Raw genomic sequence first — 15,838 nt, 5'->3', positions numbered from 1 at the left:
AGTGATAATCCTCTAGAGTTATCTCTAATATGTAAAAATCTTAGAAGTCATCAGTCCTGTCTTTACTATGAAAATATGAACAAACTAAAAATTATTGATCATGATTGAAGAAGTTAAATAACTGAGGTACAGGTCATCTCTGTGATTCCTAAGCTGGGAGAAGAACATTTCTCCCACTCCAGCCTCCATTGGCTTTTCTACCTCACTTAGGGGGGAAAGCAACAAAGTTTGCAGGGGCTGGGGTTGAAGAAAAAATAATGAAAATGCTGTTGTTAGGGAAGTAGTAGTAATAATGTTTTTAAAGCAATACTTCTGGATAAACATTTGTAAAAGTCACAACCTGGAAAATAGACCCAGTCAAAATATTTAGATATAATTAGAAGATTACAGAAAACTTTTTATTCTACATCAACCAATCTGTGTTAAACTTGAAAGAGCATACAGACTCTCTTTGAGAAGTATGTAGAAAAACCAAAGCCAAGAGTCGAGAGAAATATAAAAACACTGAGGAAGTTGAAGCTACTGGTACTTGCAGTTAGAACAAATTTAAACAAAGTCTAATTTTTTAATCACATTCAGTTAAATACTCATGTAGTAGGTCTTTTTACTTTATTTGTATTACCTAATAGAATGTGTACAACTTTCAACACACAATAGCAAGGCAAGCCAAAAAGCAAGCAAAAGCACAACATAAGACTCAGGCTCAAATATAGCAAAAATGTTGGTATTATCAAGCAATCTAAAAATAATAATTGCTATATTAATGGTGCTAATTAAAACATTACTATGCAAAATAATATATAGGTAGTGTAAGCACAGAGATAAAAGTGTAAAAATGGAAAGTAAATGTTATAAATTGAAAATAAAAAAATATTGTAAATAAATAAATGCCTTTTATGAAATAATGGGTTGACTTTACAAGGATAAAAAAAGAATCAGTGACCTTAGATATAGATCAAGATAGATACATTTCTCAAGCTGAAGAGCAAAGAGAAAAGGAACAATAAATTAATAAATACAAAACAAAACAGAACATGCAAGAATTTTGAGACAATTTCAAAAGGTGTGACATACTCAATTAAAATACTAGAAGAAGAAAAAAGAGATTGGAGCAGTAAAAAAAGAGCAATATTATTAAAATTTTCAGAATTGATAACACCAAATGACAAATTAAAATATAAGAAAACACTAAATAAAAGCTCAGGAAGAAAGAAAGAAAGGAGGACAGGAAGTAAGGAATGGAGGGAGAAGGAAAAAGAAAGAAAGAAAAATAGAAAGAAGGGAGAGAGGGAGGAAGACAAAAGGAGAGAAGAAAGAAAGAAGAAAGAGAGAGGAAGGAAAGAAGGAAGGAAGGAAGGAAGGAAGGAAAGGAAAGGAAAGGAAAGGAAAGGAAAGGAAAGGAAAGGAAAGGAAAGGAAAGGAAGGGAAAAAAGGGCCCAGACAGACAAAAAAAAAAAAAAAAGGGACCCACATGAGACGTGTAATTTTCAAACTGAAGAACACCAAAGTCAACATTTTAAAAAAATCATTCTTGCCAAGAAGAATGTCATAAAGCATTTTCTTTATGTATTATTTTATTAGCTTTTTTTTAATTATTGTCTGGTCTTGAAAGTAAGCCTTGAATCCATTTGAGTTGATTTTTATGTATGGGGAGACATAGGGGTCTAGTTTCATTCTTCTACACTTGAATATCTAATTTTTCTAACATGAACTATTGAAGACACTATCATTTCCTCAGTGTGTGACTTTGACACCTTTGTCAAAGATCATTTGGCTGGAAATGTAGAGATTCATTTCTGGGTTCTCTATTTTGCTTGTGACTAATGTTAGCACGTGTATGCTATTTTGTACTATAGCTTTGTAGCATATTTTGAAGTCAGTTAATGTAATGCCTCTACTTTTGTTCTTTTTTACTCAAGAAAAAAAATTAGGTCCTTTTGATATATGTATGTATATAAATGAAAAGACAAATCAGATAAAAAATTGTCCAAAGGATTTGCATAGACATTTTGGTGTAGAAAATATATGCATGTTCAACAAGCAGATGAAAATATATTCACCATCACTAATTACTAAAAGTTCAAAAACACAATGAGGTTCCATTTTACCAAAATTAAGATTGTTATAACCATTCATATTGAAAATGACAGCTTTCGGTGAGAATGTGCAGGGATTAAAATCTTCTGACATTGCTTGTAGAGGAAATGTAAAATGTCGCAACTGCTGTGAAAAACAGTTTAGCAATTCCTCTCAAAACTCTAACTCTAAATATAGGTTAACATATGACACGGAAATTTCACTTCTATGTATAGATATGCTCTTCAGTTCATGGTGGGGTTACATGTGATAAATTCATCCTAAGTAAAAAAAAAAAAAAAAACTAAGTCAAAATGACTTTTATACTCCAATAAACTCATCATAAAGTAAAAAAATCTAAGTCAAACCACTACCTGTGTAGACCTCAAATAATTAACAGCATTCAAAATAAAAGTTGTACTCAAATATACATGGCAGCACTACTCATAATTGCAAAAAGATAAAATAAACCCAAATACCCATTGGTGAGTGAATAGATCAATTGTAGTATATTCATCCAATTGTGATAGTTGCACAATCTTGTGAATGTCTTAGATATATCAAATTAAACACTTAATTTTATGCTATTTGAATTTTTACCTCAATACAAAATTAATACATACATCAGAAATAATATAAAACCAAATAATGACCTTTTTGGTATCTCTCTTTCCTTTGTATCAGTGTGTCTCCTTGTATGTCTTACCTTTCTCTTATAAGGACATCATTTATAAAATGTAGGGCCCATCCAAATGCAATAGGAACTTAATTTAATTACATCTGCAAAAAGCATATTCCAGGTGGCATCAAAGTCTGGGGTTCCAGGAGATATGCCTTTTAGAGAGATATTAGTCACCACACTATATAAATCCAACATCGATTCCAGTTTAAACAGGATCATTTTCTGTTATTTCTTCCAGGGAACATTTATTTCTTTTTAGCTTTTATATCTTGAATCATATAGTACTTTTAAATCTAGGTTAGTGATATTTCTTTCTTTGATAGACTTGCAGTTAGTGTTCTTTGCATCTTTGTAGTGTCAGTGCTTCATTTTCCTCCCTTTCCTGCTCTTCCTTTTATTCTCCTCCTCTTCCTTCTATTTTATGTTTTCTTCTCTCTTATATTAAAAATGCCAAATAATTTTTTTCTATCATTTACTTTTTCTACAGAAAAGAAGTAAAGCATTTGTATCATATTTAAAATGCTAAATCATATTTTTAATATGTGTGTGTGTGTGTGTGTGTGTGTGTGTGTGTGTGTGTGTGTTCAATTAAACTTTGACATGCTCTTTATTATATGTTGCATTCTGACTTCAAATATGTTTAAGGCTTTAGAAATAAAATATATTATTTTAAAATTATGCCTTTTTCTACATATATTTACTGCATTTATTCTCTGGAATGTATTCCTTTTTACTTCATTTAAATTGTTTTACTTCATACAAAAAACGAAATGTCTACGCATCTAGTGCTAGACAATAAACAAATTTCTGAATTTTCTTGAGTTTCCTAATTTATACTACATTAATATATATTGAAATACATTATCTTATATTTTCTATTTAAAAATTATTTACATAGAAAACATTTATCTCGAAAATGCTCAGCAAGATGGAGACAGGACAAGTCAAACAGTGAAGATCTCCACAAAAGATGACTCCTGAAGGCAGTTCCATGCACCCCTGCATCCACCACCTCCAAGGGGGGTGGCTGCTATAGCCGGTCCTATGTAGCAAACTGCCACCACCTCACTATGGCCTCCACAAGGGATTACTGATGTGGTTGCTACTAGGTGCTGAGCAGTTGCCACTGCTGTGGCCCTTGATTCCAGCCCCAGGGAATTTCCAGTTCCCTCCACCACACGAAGCTGCCTATGGCACACCAAATTGCAGTGCCCAGCTATCTCACTGGTTCCGAGTGCCTGGTGCTGGAGATACACCATCATTGCCTGTCATAGCAGATCAACTGGGACCCTGGGTGAGTGGAGAGAGAGGATCAGGGAAAGTGGAGAGGAGTTCACGCCTGGTGAGGAACCACCCACCACAGTAATTTTCCAGACAGAGATTTCCATTGCCCTGTCCATCTCACAGCCTCCACCTTGTTGCCTAAAGTAATCTCACCAAACCAGGAGACAGACGCCCCTGCCCTACACTAAATCAGACACAGACAACTCAGTTCTGTGTGACAGACCTGTCAGGCAGCAAGCCAAGGGAATTGACACAAGCTATGAGTAACCCTATTTGCCTGCAATGAGAGCAGAGTGGTAGGGCTAGAGATCAGAGCTGAACAAAATTTAGACATTCAGGAAAGACCTCAGAGATTGTCTAGTTTCTTATTTTGATTTTTTATTTTATTGTTTTGATTGTTTGTTTTATTCACTTTTGCTTGCTTTTTGATTTAGACTACCTGTTTGTGTTGGGGAAGAATACATCAAAAGGCATGATTTTATTGGACTATCTTTGTGTGATTACTGGTATGCTTTAGAAAATTTTGTTTGTTTGTTTTTCACTCTATTCTGGCTTTGTGTCCCTTTTCATTTGTTACTTGGTATGTATGTCTATTTTCTCTCTTACTCTTCTCTTTCTCCATCTTCCTCTTGACCTCCCCCCATTCTTCCATTATTTTCCTTTTTCTTATCTTCTTTTGTTCCATGGAACAAACCTAAACCCACACTGCATGGAAGATTGTAAGGCAGTGGAAAATGCGATCCAGGATGCCCATACACTTGTTGATGGATACTGGGATCTGCAGATAGATTCTGAATCACAGCTTCCCCATCAATTAAATCCCAAAACTGCACAAAGTGCAGCCCCCAACCCACATTCCACCTTCAGAAGTGAACAAAGCCAGAGGATCCTCATAAGGAAGAACAGGAGATTGAACAAAAAGAAGTAAAAGCAGTGCCACCTTCCCTGAAAAACAGAATTTAAAAAGGGAGGGAAAGAGGGAAAGAAAAATCTACACAAATTAAGAAAAACCAAAAGAAGAATATAGGTTTCCCACAGACCTCTGAGAGGTCACACACTGAGAAAACAGACTCCGAAATGCCAACAATGAAGCACTCCAGAATGACTGGTCTCAAATTACAAACCCAGATATCAAGGCATTAATAGAGAGATTAAAAATAATTGAGGAGAGACAAGAGGAACATAGGAAGAAGTTGATAACTGAGATAACAGTAGTAAAGAATACTGTGAATAAAATAAATAACAAACTGATAAGAATGGAGAGTAGAATTAGCCAAGCAGAAGAAAGAATCTCAGAGCTTGAGGAGCAAAATATAGAACTAACCCAAACTGTCAAAAACATAGAATAAAACTTAAAAAGACAGAACAAACCTTCAAGAGATGAGCGATTACTTCAATAGACCAAACCTAAGAGTAATTGGACTTCTTGGACCAGAAAGAGAGACAGAAACCATTCTGGAACAAACATTCCATAAAATTATTCAAGAATACTTCCCTCATCTCATCAGTGATGCAAAAACTCAAACACAAGAGATTCAGGAAACCCCTTCAAGACAACAAATGAGAAGACCAACTCCCAGACACAAAATAATTTACCTAAACAAAGTAGGTATAAAAGAAAAAATCCTAAAGGCAACAAGAGAAAAAGGTCAGATTACCAACCATGGAAGACCAATTAGAATAGCAACAGATTTATCTATAGATACACTTCAGGCTAGGATAACTTGGAGCCCTATCTTCAAAGTTCTAGAAGATAAACAATTTCAACCAAGAATAATCTACCCAGCCAAGCTAAACTTCATCAGTCAGGGAGAATTAAAATCTTTCCCAATGCCCCAATCCCTAAGCACTTACACTGCCTCCAAACCACCTCTACAAGAAATACTTAAGAAAGTATTAAACACAGAAGAAAAGGAAAAAGGAATAGCAACATTCTTTACAAGAGCACAGGAAAAAAATTAAAACCACACATGAACCAACCCAAAAACCAAAAGAAAGAGAACAAACAAACAGGAACAAGAACAACTCTATAAGACCTCATGATAAGGATCAGCTCTCACATTTCAATTGGTCTGAATGTGAATGGACTGTGTGCACCACTGAAAAGACATGGAATGGCAAAATGGATGAAATATTACCAGGCAACAATACATTGCCTCCAAGCAACTCATCACACTAGAAAGGACACTCAGACTCAAAGTAAGAGGATGGAAAGCAAAATTTCAGGCAAATGGAACACAAAAGAAAGGAAGAGTTGTGTCTTAATCTCAGATAAAATACCCTTAATCTATCAAAAATTTTAAAAGATACAAAAGGACACTACATAATGATAAAAGGTTCATCCATCTACAAGAAATATACATCCTAAACATATATGCACCCAACATAGGAGTGCCAACTTTCACAAAGAAGCTTATAGTTGAACTAAAAAAAGATATTGACTCTAATACTATCATAACTGGGGACTTTAATACCCCCCTCACAACCCTAGACAGATCATCAGGACAAAATATCAGCAATGAGATCCAAAACTTCAATGTGACTCTTGACCAAGTGAACTTTATTGATACCTACAGAACACTCCACCCACTGACCACAGAATATACATTCTACTCATCACCACATGGAATGTACTCTAAAATTGACCACATTCTTGGTCATAAATCTAGCATAAACAAATTTCAAAAGATTGAAATTTTGCCATGCACCTTCTAGGACCCCAGTGGAATAAAAATAAACATCAACACCACCAAGATTCCCCCAAAACCAACAAAGAAATGGACACTAAACAGCATGATGCAAAAAAATTCCTGGGTCAATGATGAAATCAAAACAGAGATTAAAAGATATCTGGAAACAAAAGAAAATCAAGAAACGTCTTGCAAAATCACTGAGAGACCATGAAAGCCACAGTAAGAGGGGAATTCAGTTCTCTACAAACGCACATGAAGAAAATGGAAGGATCACAAACTAACAGCCTAGTAAGTCACTTAAGGAAGCTAGAAAAGCGAGACCACCAATACCCTAACTTCAGCAGAAGAATCCAGATCACCAAAATAAAAGCCCAAATCCAGGAAATAGAAGACCAAAAGATAACACAAAATATCAATGAAACAAAAAGTTGGTTCTTTGAAAGGATAAACAAGATGATGATCCCCTACTAGACTGACCAAGAAAAAGAGAGAAAAAGTCCAAATAAACACAATCAGAAACACAAAAGTTGAAGTCACATCTGACCCTGAAGAAATACAAAAGATCATTAGAAACTACTATGTACACTTGTATGGAAACAAACTTGAAAAACCTTAAGGAAATGGGGGACTTTTTGACATTACACAACCTGCCTAGGTAGAAACAAGAAGAAATCAAGACCCTAAATAGACCAATAACAATCCAGGAAATTAACTATGCCATAAGAAAACTAACTACAAAAAAAAAAAAAAACCCTGGACCAGATGGCTTTCCAGCAGAATCCTTTTTTTTTTTTTTGAGTTGGAGTCTCACTCAGTCACCCAGACTGGAGTGCAGTGGCATGCTCCTGGCACCACAGTCTCGACCTGCTGGGGCTCCGGCGATGCTTCCACCTAAGCCTTCCAAGTGTCTGGAACTACAGGCGTGCGCTACCATGCCTGGCTAATTTTTTGAATTATTGTAGAGATGAGGTCTCACCAAGTTTCCCAGGTGGGTCTCGAACCTGCAGACTCAGGCAATCCACTCACCTCAGCCTCCCAAAGCATGGGATTACGGGTTGAGCCACTGAGCCTGGCTTTCCAGCAGAATTCTAAAAGACATATAAGAAGGAACTGATACCAATTCTACTGAAAGTATTCCAGGCAACTGAGAAAGATGGAACTCTCCCAATCATTTTATGAGGGTAACATCATATTGATACCCAAGCCAGGTAAAACCCAACAAAGAAAGAAAATAATAGGCTAATATCTTTGATGAACATAGATGCTAAAATTCTCAACAAGATCCTAGCAAACTGGATCCAACAACACATCTCAAAAATCATTCATCATAACCAAGTAGGCTTTCATTCCCAGGATGCAAGCCTGGTTCAGCATTTATAAAACCATAAATGTAATTAAATACATTAACAGATGTCAAAACAAAAACCACATGATTATATCATTAGATGCAGAAAAAACTTTTGATAAAATCCAAAACCGCTTCTCGATAAAAACCTTTGAACATCTAGGCATACATGGAACATACCTTAAAATAGTAAAAGCCATCTATGAGAAAACCACAACTAGCATACTCCTAAACAGACAAAAATTGGAACCATTTCTCTTTAAAACTGGAACAAGACAAGGATGCCCACTCTTAACCCTCCTGTACAACATAGTTTTGAATGTCCTGGCTAGAGTAATCAGAAAACTGAAGGCGATCACGGGTATTCAAGTAGGAAAAGAGGAAGTCAAGTTATTTTTCTTTGCAGACAACATGATTGTATACCTTGAAAACCCAAGAGAATCTGTCAAAAAACTCCTTGCACTGATTAAGGAATTTGGCAAAGTCTCAGGGTATAAAATAAATGTGCAAAAGACGATTGCATTTCTTTACACCAACAGTAAGCAAACAGAAACCCAAATAAAAAGCACAATCCCATTCACAATAGACACCAAAAAAAAAAAAAAAAAAAAAAGAAAGAAATACCTTGGCATCTTCCTAACCAGAGATGTGAAAGACCTTTATAATGAAAATTACAAAATACTGCTCAAAGAAATCAAAGATGACACAAACAAGTGGAAAAATATTCCATGTTCATGGATTGGAAGAAACATTGTTTAGATAGCCATCTTACCTAAGGCAATCTATAGATTTAATGCAATGCCCATCAAATTACCAGCAACATTCTTCTTAGATCTAGAAAAACAATACAGGAATTCATGTGGAGACACAAATGACCAAGAATAGCCAGAACAACCCTCAGCAAAAAAAAAAAAAAAATCAGGAGGTATCACACTACCAGACTTTAAACTTTACTATAAAACTACAATAATCAAAACAGACTGGTATTGGTACAAGTACAGGTACATAGATCAATGGAATAGAATTGAGATTCCAGAAGCAACACCTCAATTTCTCAACAAACTATCTTCAGCAAAGCTTCCATCACCCACCACTGGGGAGAGGAGAACCTATTCAGTAAATGTTGCTGGGGAAACTGGCTGACCACATGCAGAAGATTCAAACAGGTTCCCTACCTTTCCCATACACAAAAATTAACTCCAAATGGATCAGAGATCTAAATGTAAAACCTCAAATTATAAGAACTTTAGTAAATGCAGGACATACCCTTATGTAAGTTGGAACTGGCATCCGATTCCTGAGCAAAACCTGAAGTGCACAGGCCATAAGAGATAAGATAGACAAGTGGGACCTCATTAAACTGACAAGCTTCTGCAAAGCCAAAGAAACTATCAAGAGACCAAGGAGGCAGCCCACAGACTGGGAAGTATTTGCCAACTCCATATCTGACAATGGCCTAACATCAAGGATCTACAAAGAGCTCAAATGTGCTGAAAAGAAAAACAAACAACCCCATTACAAAGTGGGTAAAAGATATGAACAGATTCTTCGCAAAAGAAGACATATGAGCGACCAACAGATACATGAAGAAATATTCAGCCTACTAGTCTTCAAGGAGATGCAAATTAAAACTACACTGAGATATCACCTAACACCAGTCAGAATGGCCATCATCAAGAACTCAAACAACAATAGATGTTGGAGAGAATGTGGCAAAAAGCGAACAGTTCTACACTGTTGGTGGGAGTGTAAACTAGTGCAGCCTCTGTGGAAATCAGTGTGGCAATTCCTGAAATTTCTAAAAATTGACCTTCCATATGACCCTGCAATCCCCCTACTGGGAATTTACTATGAAGAACTCAAATCACTCTATAAAAAAGATACCTGCACACATATGTTTATTGTAGCATTGTTCACAAGAACAAGATCATGGAACCAATCCATCAAAGGAGAACTGGATCAAAAAAATGTGGTGCATATACACAATGGAATATTATGCAGTCATAAAAAAGAACAAAATCATGAATTTCATAGCAACCTGGTTGGAATTAGAGTTTATAATATGAGTGATCTTTCACAGAAACAAAGATCTGAGTATCACGTGTTCTCACTCATAAGTGGACCTTGAATAACTACCATAATACTATAAGAAATGGATTGACAATGGCGGGAAACTATGGGGGTGGAGCAGGGAGGTGCAGAAAGGTGGGATTAATGGTAGTCAATATCTGTCTGGGGAAGGGGGGCACACCTCATCAACAAGGGTACCTGCACAATGAATATTTGTATACATAACCCTTAAATGTACCCCACAATTTTAAAATAAAAATATATATAATTAAAAAAAGAAAACATTTCTCTCACTCACACTACATATACATAAACACACATAATGTATATGTAGTGCATCATACAATATGTTAAATTTGATTTATTTTATTTTATGTTGATTTGTGTGTTTATTTATTTATTTTTTATTTTAAAGATGTGGGGTACAATTCAGGGATAGGTATACAAATGTTTGTAATGCAGGTACCCTTGTTGATGAAGTGTGCCCCAGCTTCCCCAGGCAGATTCCCACCATGCCAGTCCTGTTCCCTGTCCCCCTACCCACAGTTTTCCACTACTGTCATTTATTTTCTTACAGTATTACCATCACTGTCTGAGGTCCACTTATGAGTGAGAACTTGAGAAATTCAGTTGTTTATTTCTGTGAAAGATCACTCAATATTATAGACACTAAATCCTTTCAGGTTGCTATGAAGTTCATGATTTTGTTCTTCTATATGACTGTGTAATGTTCCATCATGTATATGTTCCACATTTTTTGCCCAGTCCTCTTCTGAATGGCAGCATGGTTGGTTCCATGTTCTTGCTTCTATGAACAATGCTGTGATAAACATATGTGTGCAGGTATCTTTTTTATAGAGTGATTTGAGTTCTTCCAGGTATATTCTCAGCAGAGGGACTGTGGGGTTGTATGGAAGTTCAATTTTTAGATCTTTTAGGAATTGTCAAACAATTTTCCATAGAGATTGCTCATACATCTTCTTTTGAGTACTGTCTATTCATATCTTTTGCCCACTTTGCGATGGTTTTTTTTTTTTTCTTTTCAGCACATTTGAGTTTCTAGTAGATCCTAGATATTAGGACTTTGTCAGATATACAGTTGGCAAATATTTTTTTCTCAGTCTGTGGGCTGTCTCTCTGCTCTCTTGAAGGTTTCTTTGACTTTGCAGAAGTTTGTCAGTTTGATGAGGTCTCACTTGTCTATCTTGTCTTTTATGGCATGGGCACTTGGGGTTTTGATCAGTAATTGATTATAAGTTTGAATTTCCATAAGGGTTAGCCTTTATTTTCTTTTTCTTTCTTTCTTTTTTTTTTTTTTTTAGGTTGATCCATGTGTGTTTTCAATCTTTTTCCTACATTCTTGGTCCTTTATTTTCTAAGGTTCTTATAGCATGAGCCTTTACATTTAGGTTTTTGAATAATTTAGAGTTAATTTTTCTAAATGGGAATAGGTAAGGATCTTGTTTTAATCTTCTGAATGTGGTCAGTCAGTTTTCCCAGCACTATTTACTGAATAGGTTCTCCTCTCCCCAGTCACTGATGGTGGAGGCTTTGTCAAAGATGTGTTGGTTGAGAAATTGAGGTTTTGCTTCTGGAATCTCTATGTTGTTCCATTGGTCTATATGCCTGTTCTTGTACCAATACCAGACTGTTTTGATTATTGTAGCCTTATAATAGTTTAAAGTCTGGAAGTGTGATACTTTCTGCTTTGCTTTTTTTGTTGAGGATTGTTTTAGTGAATCGTTCTGGTGAATCGTGGTCATTTATGTTTTCATATGAATTCCTGTAATGTCATTTCCAGGTCTGAGAAGAATACTGCTGACAATTTAATAGGTATTACATTAAATCTGCAGACTGCCTTGGGTAGGATGGACATCTTAACAATATTTTTTCTTCCAATCCATGAGCATGGAATATTTTTCCATTTGTTTGTGTCATCTTTGATTTCTTTGAGCATTGTTTTGTAGCTTTCACTGTAAGGTCTTTCACGCCTCTGCTTAGGATGATGCCAAGGTATTTTATTTTTTTCTGGCTATTATGAATGGGATTGTGCTTTTTATTTGGTTTTCTGTTTTTTTGTTATTGTTGTTGTTATATAGAAATGAGACTGTCTTTTGTACATTGATTTTATTCCCTGAGACATTGCCAAAGTCCTTTATTAGTGCAAGGAGGTTTTTGACAGATTCTCTTGGGTATCTGAGGTATAGAATCACGTTATTTGCAAAGAGGGATAGCTTGATTTCCTCTTTTCCTACTTGGATACCCCGATCACCTTCTCTTCTCTGATTGCTCTAGTTGAGACTTCCAAAACTATGTTGGAAAGGAGAAGTGAGAGTGTGCATCCTTGTCTTCTTCCACTTTTCAGGTAAAATGGTTCCAATTTCTGTCTTTTTAGCAGCATGTTGGCTGTGTGTTTCTTGTAGATAGTTCTTACTATTTTGAGGTATGTTCCATTTATGCATAGATATTGGAAGGTTTTTTATCAAGATGGAGATCTGGATTTTATCAAAACCTCTTTCCATATCTAATGATATAACCTAGTGTTTTTGTTTTTACTTCTGTTGATATATTTAATTATGCGTATGGTCTTATGAATGTCAAACCAGCCCTGCATCCCTGGGATGAAGCCTACTTGGTCCTGGTGGATGATTCTTGAGATGTGTTGTTGAATCCGATTTGCTAGGATCTTGTTGAGGATTTTAGCATCAATTTTCATCAAGGATATTGGCCTGTAGTTCTCTTTTTTTGTTGAATTTTTACCTGGTTTGGGTACCAATGTGATGTTAGCTTTGGGTTTTTTTTCATGTTTTTTTGGGTTTTTTTTTGAGTTAGAGTCTCACTCTGTCGCCCAGACTGGAGTGCAGTGGTTGCTTCCAGCCACCACAGCCTCGACCTGCTGGGCTCCTGCAATTCTTCCACCTCAGCCTTGCAAGTAGCCGGAATTACAGGCGTGTGCTACCACGCCCAGCTGATTTTTTGATTTATTGTAGAGATTAGGTCTCGCTGCCCAGGCGGGTCTCGAACCCGTGGGCTCAGGCAGTCCACTCACCTCAGCCTCCCAAAGGCGCAGGATTACAGGCTGAGCCACCGAGCCTGGCGTGATGTTAGCTTTGTAAAATGAATTGCGAAGGTCCCAGCTTTCTTGATTTCCCAGAATACTTTCAGTAGGATTGATGTCATTTTCTCCTTGTATGTTTTGTAGAATTTTGCTGGAAAGTCATCCTATCCAGGGTTTTTTTGTAGGCAATTATCTTATGATATAGTCAATTTCCTGGTTTGGTATTTGTCTGTTTAGGTTCTCAATTTCTACTTGTTTCAACTTGGGGAGGATGTGTGATATCAGAAATTCTTCCATTTTCTTTAGGTTTTCAAGTTAGTTTCCATATATGTGTTACTAGTAGTTTCTGATAATCTTTGTATTTCTTTGGGATCAGTTGTTACTTGACCTTTTGCAATTCTGATTGGGTTTATTTGGGCTTTTTCTTGCTTTTTTTGGTCAGTCTAGTTAGGGGAACATCAATCTTATTTATCCTTTCACAGAACCAGCTTTTTGTTTCATTGATTTTTTGTATTATCTTTTTGTCTGCTATGCCCCTAATTTGCTATGTCACGTTTATTTTGGTGATCTGGATTCTTCTGTTGAAGTTAGGGTTTTGGTTGTCTTGCTTTTCCAGCTCCCTAAGGTGATCTGTTAGGCTGTTATCTGTGATCTTTTCATTTTCTTTATGTGTATTTGTAGAAATATGAATTCCCCTCTTAGTACTGTTTTCATGACATCCCAGAGGTTGGTAAGAGGTTTCTTCATTTTCATTTCTTTCCGGGTATCTTTTAATCTCTGTTTTGATTTCCTTGTTAACCCAGGTATTGCTTAGCATCATGCTGTTTAGTGTCCATGTCTTTGTGGGTTTTTGGGTTGCTTTGTTGGTGTTGATAATTGTTTTTATTACACTGTGGTCTGAGAAGGGGCATGGCAGGATTTCAACCTTTGAAATTTGTTTATGCTTGACTTATGACTGAGGATGTGGTCAATCTTAGAGTACGTTCTATGTGGTGATGCGTAGAATGTATATTCTGTGGACATTATGTGGAATATTCTATAGATATCAATTAAGTTCATTTGGTAAAGTGTCATATTGAAGTTCTGGGTCTCCTTTGAATTTTTTTCTTGATGATCTATCTAGGGTCATGAGTGGGGTGTTTAAGTTCCCAGCTATGATAGTGTTAGAGTCAATATTTTTTTAAGTTTACCTAGAAACCACTTTATGACAGTTGGTGCTCCCATATTGGGTGTATATATGATTAGGGTGAATATTTCTTGTAGATAGATTGAACCTTTTATTATTATGCAGTGACCCTCAGTATCTTTTTAAATTTTTGATAGTTTAAAGGATTTCTTTCTTTAAGATAGTGACTCCTGCTTTCTTTTGTGTTCTGTTTGCCTAAAATTTTGTTTCCCCTCCCCTTACATTGTGTCTGTGAGTGTCTTTTCTGTTGAAATGAGTTATTTGGAGATGATATATTGATGTCTCATGATATTTTATACATTTTGCCATTCTATGCTTTTTCAGTGGTGCATTTAGTCCTTTCACATTCAGGCTAACTATTGAAATGTAAGAGTTTATCGCTACTATGAGGTTCTTATAGAGTTTGTTGTTGTTGTTGTTGTTCATTTGTTTTCTTTCTTTTGATCTTGTGGGTTGATTCATGTGTGTTTTCAATCTTTTTCCTGCATTCTTGTGAAGGGCATTGTTGTTCTTTTTTTCCTTTCTTCTGTGTTTAATACTTTCTTAAGTGTTTCTTGTAGAGCTGTTCTGAAGGAGGCATAAGCTCTGAGGGATGGGATATGTGGGGAAGATTTTAATTCTCCATCACAGATGAAGCTTAGTTTAGCTGGGTATGTAATTCTTGGTTGAAATTATTTATCTTTGATAACTTTCAAGATTGGGCTTCAAGTTCTCCTCACCTGAAGTACTTCTGTGGGTCTCTTGTTATTCTAGTTGGTCTTCCCTTGTAGGTAGTCTGACCTTTTTCTCTTGCTGCCTTTACAATTTTTTCTTTTATACCTACCTTGTGTAGGCAAGTTACCATGTGTCTAGGAGTTAGTCTACTTATTTTTTGACTTGCAGGGGTTCTCTGAATCTCTTGTGTTTGAATGGTCACATCACTGCTGAGATGAGGGAAGTTTTCTTGGATAATTCATGGAATGTTTGTTCCAGGGTGGTCTCTATGTCTCTTTCTGCCTCAAGAAATCCAATTAATCTTAGGTTTGGTCTCTTGAAATAATCACTCATATCTTGAAAGTTTAGCTCTGTGTTTGTATGCTTCATTTCTTTGTTTTTGACAGTTTAAGTTAGTTCCATATTTTGGATCTCAAATTCTGAGGTACTGTCTTCTGCTTGGTTAATTCTGCTTTCCATGCTTTAATTTGTTATTTATTTCCATCACAGTATTCTTTACTGCTGTTATTTCTGTAATCTACTCCTTCATTCTTTCCTATTGTCTACTTGATTCCATTTATTCTATTAATGTCTTTTTTAAAATTTTTTTATTTTATTGTGAAGTTGTGGGGTACAGTTAAGGGTTAGGTATACAGTTGCATTTCATTCAGGCACCCTGTAGATATGGGGTGTTTCCCTGTTCCCAGACAGATATTTGCTACTGTTAATCCCATCTACCTCCCCCCACCAT

This window comes from Carlito syrichta, unplaced genomic scaffold (assembly GCF_000164805.1).
Source record: "Carlito syrichta isolate Samal-C Ts95f unplaced genomic scaffold, Tarsius_syrichta-2.0.1 Scaffold311928, whole genome shotgun sequence".
NCBI lineage: Eukaryota > Metazoa > Chordata > Mammalia > Primates > Tarsiidae > Carlito > Carlito syrichta.
This window is presented reverse-complemented; position numbering follows the sequence as displayed.